This window comes from Schistocerca americana, chromosome 2 (genome assembly GCF_021461395.2).
Source record: "Schistocerca americana isolate TAMUIC-IGC-003095 chromosome 2, iqSchAmer2.1, whole genome shotgun sequence".
NCBI classification, from domain to species: domain Eukaryota; kingdom Metazoa; phylum Arthropoda; class Insecta; order Orthoptera; family Acrididae; genus Schistocerca; species Schistocerca americana.
In genome coordinates this window covers 567,529,717-567,536,806 of record NC_060120.1, presented here as the reverse complement: position 1 = coordinate 567,536,806, position 7,090 = coordinate 567,529,717, and the positions used below count along the sequence as shown (strand labels likewise).

At 41.5% G+C, this 7,090-nt stretch overlaps 1 non-coding gene across 1 annotated transcript; it reads right to left on the bottom strand.

Annotated features, from left to right (window-relative positions):
* Nucleotides 1-964: 964 nt before the first annotated feature.
* Trnas-gcu lies at nt 965-1,046 on the bottom strand. The gene has a single exon. It is a non-coding gene; the product is annotated as a tRNA-Ser (tRNA).
* Nucleotides 1,047-7,090: the final 6,044 nt, after the last annotated feature.

Genomic DNA, 7,090 nt, shown 5'->3' with positions numbered 1-7,090 from the left:
GGAGGAAAAATCTGTGCACTGTCCTGTTGCAGTGATGTATATTTCATTTATAAATATGATCTAATATTATTTTTATGCATTTCTCCATGTCATTGTTATTTTGTAGGTCAGGCCAGGCACTGAGACCTGTGATTCAGTGCAGAAGTTGCTTACCTGTTATGATACTAGGTCAGCCAGTGAGCACTAGACTAACCACTGATTTTACTACGCAAGAAATCTCACTGCTCTTTCTGTACATCTTTCACAATTTGTGATAAAGTTTGACTGGTGTAGGATGATACATGAGCAAAACTTAGCTCGACACAGATCCTTCTGCTTTGATCAACTTAGCCAGCTGTTGGAGTGTGTTATCACCTGTAACAGATTCATTATTTTTAATCGGGTCCTCATGACTTACAGAAAAATGCATTTATACCCCCCCCTACCCCCCCCCCCCCCCCAATATGTTTGTGGCTCACTGATCTATGAGAGACTATAGGCTAGTCTAGCAACATCCTGTTGGAGAGTTTTTCTATCTCTTATTGATTTATATTGCATAAAATTGTAAACGTATTTGACTCTGGACTAATAACTTATTTATAACATACTGGAACAAGTCGTTCTCCAAGGAAAGCACAGCTTGGTGCTATTAATTTTTTTTTAAGAAAGTAGTGTATGTTGGAGGAAAGATAGCCCATTTTTAGTTTTAATCAAGTTGTTAGATTATCAGAAATTTATTTATTCCGAAAATTCATTATCAGTGGAAAATACAAGGACCAATGCTACAGAATGAACTGTGTGTCATAGGAGACAACCTAATGGTTAAATGCCACAGAAAGTGCAACAGTTTTGTTTCATCATTTACGTATGTATCGTTTTCGTACAGATACACACAATGTGATTAAACATGGTTGGTTCTGTGTTACATGCTTTGTATTTTTGAGCGTTTCTGCGCCTGAAGTAAAAACAGAAAGAAAAAAAAATTCGACGAGGATGGGATTCGAACCCACGCGTGCAGAGCACATTGGATTAGCAGTCCAACGCCTTAACCACTCGGCCACCTCGTCGTGATGCAATACGGACCTTATTGTCGGCATAAATGGATACTATACCGTACAGAATTGTTGCATTTGTATATTCGATAGAAAAAACACTTAATGCCAATATTTTATTTACTCCTATTCGATGAATTACATTTTATACTCCATAAATGTTTAAGGTCCTTCCGACACTAGTCGGAGGGACAAGCACTTCGCCGAAACGTAGCAATTTATTTATTTATTTTTCTTAGGGCGTGTTATCCTTCCTGTTCCTTACCTTGTACTTCTGTAGCATCGTTTTATAAATTATTGAAAGAGAGAAACACGCTGTGCATAGAGATGCAAGTGTATTTTGTGATATGTTATATGCTCCGTAATGAGCGGCTCATTCTAAGGAAAACGATGATTATGGTAGTATTATGTTGTTAATACCAACCACTCTCCGCTGTGTTCATTACTCAGCGCCAGGCATTACTTTAATCAATACGAAAATTGTTTCTACGGTGTCAGAACCATTAAAAATTTTCCATTACGAACTAGCTGTTGCTATGCATATAGTGTTCCATAAATTCCCCGGATTTTGCGCTGCCATCACACAGGTTCCAAATAAGACGTTCTATTACACAAAAATCAACGGCTTCTTGCACCATAATAAACTTACTTTGTGAATGGGTATTTGGAGCTGAACTGGCAGTGACTTCTGCGATCAAACACATTTAGTAAGTGTTTCATTCGCACAGTTCTGTAATATTTTGCGAAATGACCAACAGTTTCAACTTCGAATACCGTACTGATATCTAACAGAAAACTCCAATTCTTTTAGCTATAGTTAACCAGAAAACCAAAGGAAGGAGCGAACAGAAAGCGTACTTGGCCTTATGCAGGAGTTACTCATTAATTCTGCAGCACTTACTGTGAAGTTGTTTCCGCGCAAATGTTTTACCATTCGTGGAGCAGGTCGGCCACACTATATAGTCATGTTAGCGACGGGGAAGGAGAAAATATGCCCCAAAAGTCTCTTAAATCCGTTATACACAATCTATAACGTTCAAATATCAGTAGGCGTAAAAGCGCCTCAGTTTTGTAGCTATTACAAATCGTTTTCAAAGTTTTCCGAATAGTGCATTGCATATTGGCATCTGTCTTACGCTGTCGTTGACAGTAGTACTTATTAGGAGCAAATAAATAGCACGATCAAGAGGGAGAGGGAAGATTAGTAATTTTCAAAAATCGCACCACCGCCAAAGTCATTTGAGGAGGCGGACATGCTCGAACAGGGAAAGGAAGATGACAAAAAATCGGTTGCTGCCTTTTCAGAAACACCACCCAGACATTTGCTTTAATCGATTTAGAGAAACCTGGAAATATGATAGCCGGCCGGTGTGGCCGTGCGGTTCTAGGCGCGTCAGTCTGGAACCGCGAGACCGCTACGGTCGCAGGTTCGAATCCTGCCTCGGGCATGGATGTGTGTGATGTCCTTAGGTTAGTTAGGTTTAAGTAGTTCTAGGTTCTAGGGGACTGATGACCTTAGCTGTTAAGTCCCATAGTGCTCAGAGCCATTTTGGAAATATGACTCAGGATAGTTACCTGGGATTTAAATTTAAATTCAGAGGTCATTGTGTTAACCACTGTGCTGCTTGTATCTGTAAAGCCATAAAACCAGTCCAGCCATAAAAAGTTTTTCCAGTGACATGTTCGGCATGAATGTTGTACAGTTAGGGTGGGGGAGAGGGGGAAATAGGACCCAACCCTATATGACACCCATTGATACATTGAAGAAATCAGATGTGCAGCACTTTTCTTCACAGCTACAAGTTGGTTATTGTATAGACTTGTCATCAGTGCTATCAAGTGTTGTGGGACATAGAACTCTGCAAGCACCTGCCACAACTTTTTCCAGGCAAACACTCAAGAGGTATTCCTATAGTCAAGGGAGCAAATGAAAATAGGGAAACAGAACTCAAGCGAAAGAGAGCCATCGATCAGTCTTCGGGTGACTCCCCAGTCTCCCACTTCTTTTACAAAATCAATGCAGCACATAGACCCCATTTCTGTGACCATCTCGCCAAGCATACCGTCTAGACCAGGGATTTATAGTTCTTCATTGTTGAACTGCATTCTCTACTTCGCTGCGTAGAGAGAAGTCATTAGACCAACACTACAGTGCAAACTAACCCCGCGCATTGCTAGAAAGATTCCGTAATGTGTGATCGGAACACATTACGCTCTTCCAGTCATCACTGCCCCACTTTGTCTATACTAAACACCGTTACGTCTTGTTCTGGAACTGTTGGTCAGAAGTTTCGTGATTATTAAAACGTTCGTCCGCGCAGCGTCAATCTGTTTGGATGTTCAGCGTTTGGATCTTGTGAATGCAGAAGACGGTAATGCGAAGTGCTGAGTTTTGAATCAGTTGGGTTTTATTAGTCATAGAATTTCTGTGAGAATCCCCTTCAGTGATCTGGGATTTATGTGGTTTTAGTAGTTTTCACGGTGGATCTTGCTGATGATTCCATGCTGTTGGTCACGTACCTTTACATAAGCTTGGAAAAAAGTGATCCTTCCGATTTACTCTGGTCAGATTTGCGTACTAATCCATAATGCAGTGTTTGGAATATTGCAGGCTGTCTTGATTCACTAACGAAAGATAAGTTGAAGCATATTGGAAAGATACTGAATAGTGGAAAACATGTAGTTCCTTTATTTTGATATTCACTAGTATATTTTGCAGTCTGCCAGTCGAAAGGATTTCATACAGACGTAAGGGATGTTTCGAGGTACGTACTGTCTTAGAGTTGCAACTAATATTTTCAGCGACGTCATTTGTCTATAAGAATAAACAGCAATAGTAGCGATCCTGTTACATTTCACAGGATCACACGTGAAACTGCTTCTGTGAGTGTGATTGATTCTTCATCCGGAGTATGTGGTACGTTCTACCTGTTAGAAGTGTTCATTTCAGTTGCAGATGTAGCTTGACATCCAGTGTGAAGGTATTTTTAGTAATAGTCTATGTGGTAATGAATCACAAGGTTTATCAAAGCCTAGAAACATCGTTTGCATCAGGTTATCGATTTACAAGGCTCTGAGAATTATTGCGTGGTGAGTATGATTTGGGTTTCTGATAATAATGTTCTCAGAATCCACGCTAGTGGGCATAGAGAAGGTGATTCGACTCTAGATAGTTGACGATGTTTGAACTCAGAATGGGTTCTACAGTTCTAGAGACGTAAAATAGATCGATGATTATCAAATATGCTGCCATTTTTTGTAACTAACGTGTAGCGTTTGCCAGTTACTGTTGTCCGGATTAGAACTGCCTGTGACAATATCGCCCTCCTAAAGCCTGGATTATGATTTCCGTGCATAGTTTTCCAATTTAATTTCAACGGATCAGGTAATATGTGTGTCTAACGACCACATTGTCTACAGTAGGGGAAAGCCCCACATCTCTCATTCACCGCATTTGTCTCCTATTAATGCGGTGTCCGTTTCATCTCGTATAGCGTATTTAGTAAGTAACATACTCCATCTAGTTCCAAAGCCAAGCACGGCGCACTGTTTGTTAATGCTTACTATGTCTTAATCTGCGGTGACATACACAATATTTTAACATCTGTTTATACATCACATAATGTTCGTGGGCTGTGATTTCTGTTTATTAAAAAAAATGTTTGACAGTCGCTTGTGAATGCTAGTGACAGGCTCACCGGACAAAATATTAGTCACCCCCAATCCCCTTAAAGGATCACATTTGTCGCTAGGTGGTGTAGCATTTAGAAGGCGGCCGTTCGACCGACTGCCCATTCACCCCCCGATGCAAGTCAAAACACTGAAGTGGTGCGTTTGTGCCAGTCGGACGTTTGGAATCAGCGTAGAAAGATGGCCCGGCGTGGGACCGTGACAGATTGGTAGGAAGGAGCTATCGTGTTTGAACATACACGAGCCCGCGAATGAACTTGCCCAGTTTGTGTATCAGTGCGGACTGCGTCTACAAGGAATGATGTACCACCCGCAGCCGCGTAAGAACTGCTCGTAAAAAGATTCAATCCGGCAGCAACTGGAGAAGAGTGTCATGCGTTGTCAATAACAATCATTTTCAAGCCCGACATGGACTGCTGCTCTCGGTGAATTCAGGTCCATCTCAACAAATTTCCGCGACGAACATTGTTAAGGGAACTGCTTGCATTGGATATTTGGAATTGCTTACCCCGGAAAAGGCCGTTGTTCATAGTGGAGCATGAAGTTTCTTCATTGAGCCAAACAACACAGAAATTGGTCAGTAGTGTAAGAGAGTAGCGATTTTACCTCGTTTCAAGTTATGCAAAGAGTCTAGTGCATCCAAGGTACGTAGCGGTAGTCTAGAGGAGTGCACCGACAGGTTAATGCAGCCTTTAAGCTGCAGCATGCGGTGGGTGTAACGCAGGACGGTGGTGCTTCTGTGATGCTTTGGGGGGAGTTTTTCTTACCACGACTTGGGTGTCCAGTCATTGGAGTTACCGCGGACGTAAACCAGGATGTTTATTTCAACATTCTTGTTGAACAAGTGTGTCCTTTCGTCTACCTCTTCATGATGAGTATGTTGTGGACATTCCCGCTTTCCAAGATGACAACAGCTCTGTTCACAGGACTGTCACACACATTCGTGGTCTGACGAACACACGGCGCAATATCGCACCACGACTAGTCCGCTGAATCACCCGATCACAATTCCACAGAAAGTGTCTGGAATTATTTGGATCAGTAGGTAAAATGTACCAGTCAACATCCCCACACTTTTGTGGGTCTACGGGAACACACGGGTCTTCAGTGCCATAGTCGATGTTTGTTAAAACACTGGAATAATTCCATTTCAAATAACCTCACGCCGTAAAGGTGTGCAAAATCCGTGAAAAATGCAATTTAAACTTTTGAGAGGCAGAACGGAGCTTATGATGAGCAAATCCTGCCGAAGAAAGTGTTCGCAACTAGCTCTGCAAATATTAGGTTGTCTTGAGCTGTAACGGGTGCTATTAGCGTTTTTTTCCCCTCACAACTTGCGTTGTTGTAATGTTTTCTGTTACACGTCTCTTAAAGATTGTTATACACAAAGAACTAAAAAGTTCGGAAAGAATGTAGAAGAATTCGTGAGTGGCATTCTTTACGTAATACATCAAACATTTTTGGAAATTACGGAAAAGCGAAATCACATTGGCTGAACTGAGATTTTAGCCGGACTTGCTCCGATTACCACTCAAGTGTTTTGCTTACTGCATCACTTCGCAAGGCAGGCGCGGATCCAGAACGAGGGGTTTGTTACCGTTTGTTACTGTCACCCACACCCCTCACAGCAAATATAACTTGCCGTCACGCTCATTTTTATCGCGCAGCAGGTGCCTATGATTTGAGTAATAACAAAATATATTAAATGTTAAAAATAATAATAATAATAATAAATCGCTGTAGCTTAATGTCCATGTATTTGTAATTCAGAAAAACATAACAAATGTAATCTTTCGGAAATTTGAGAAGTACACGAGTCATGCATTTGATTCAAGAAATGTATTAGCAGCAAATTTCTGCAATATTGACATGCCATAATTTACATGATATGTGACCGAAGAGTGCTCTTGCCATTATCAGTATCGCCCCAAGCACTAAATTTATGAACACTGGTCTTAAGATTGTGGCTGAGCAAGCGTGTAAATGAGATGAACGCTGTTTCTTACGGTCATTCTCGTCTACTTGTAGGTGGCCTTTCCTTCTCTGTCACGCCTATCTCAGTTCCCCGTGGTATACCGTTTCTAGTTGTGGACTCGAGAATTGTGTAAGATTTGTAGTTGACAGTAGGTTAGGGCCAGACCGTGAATTTGCGCCTGTACTTGGCTGAAATGTTACCAGCCAGGCAGCAAGTGCATCCACGTGGGGAGGCACTCACTGAAGCACCTGAAAAGTATCCTCTGTTAAACGTAGCCTGTATTCTCTACAATCCTTTTCCGTTTTCGTGGCACTTTCGTTTTCATGCCACTTATTTTCTGAAAGTTAGCCGTGAAATTGGGAACTCGATACACGCAGAACTATAAGCACTTCTA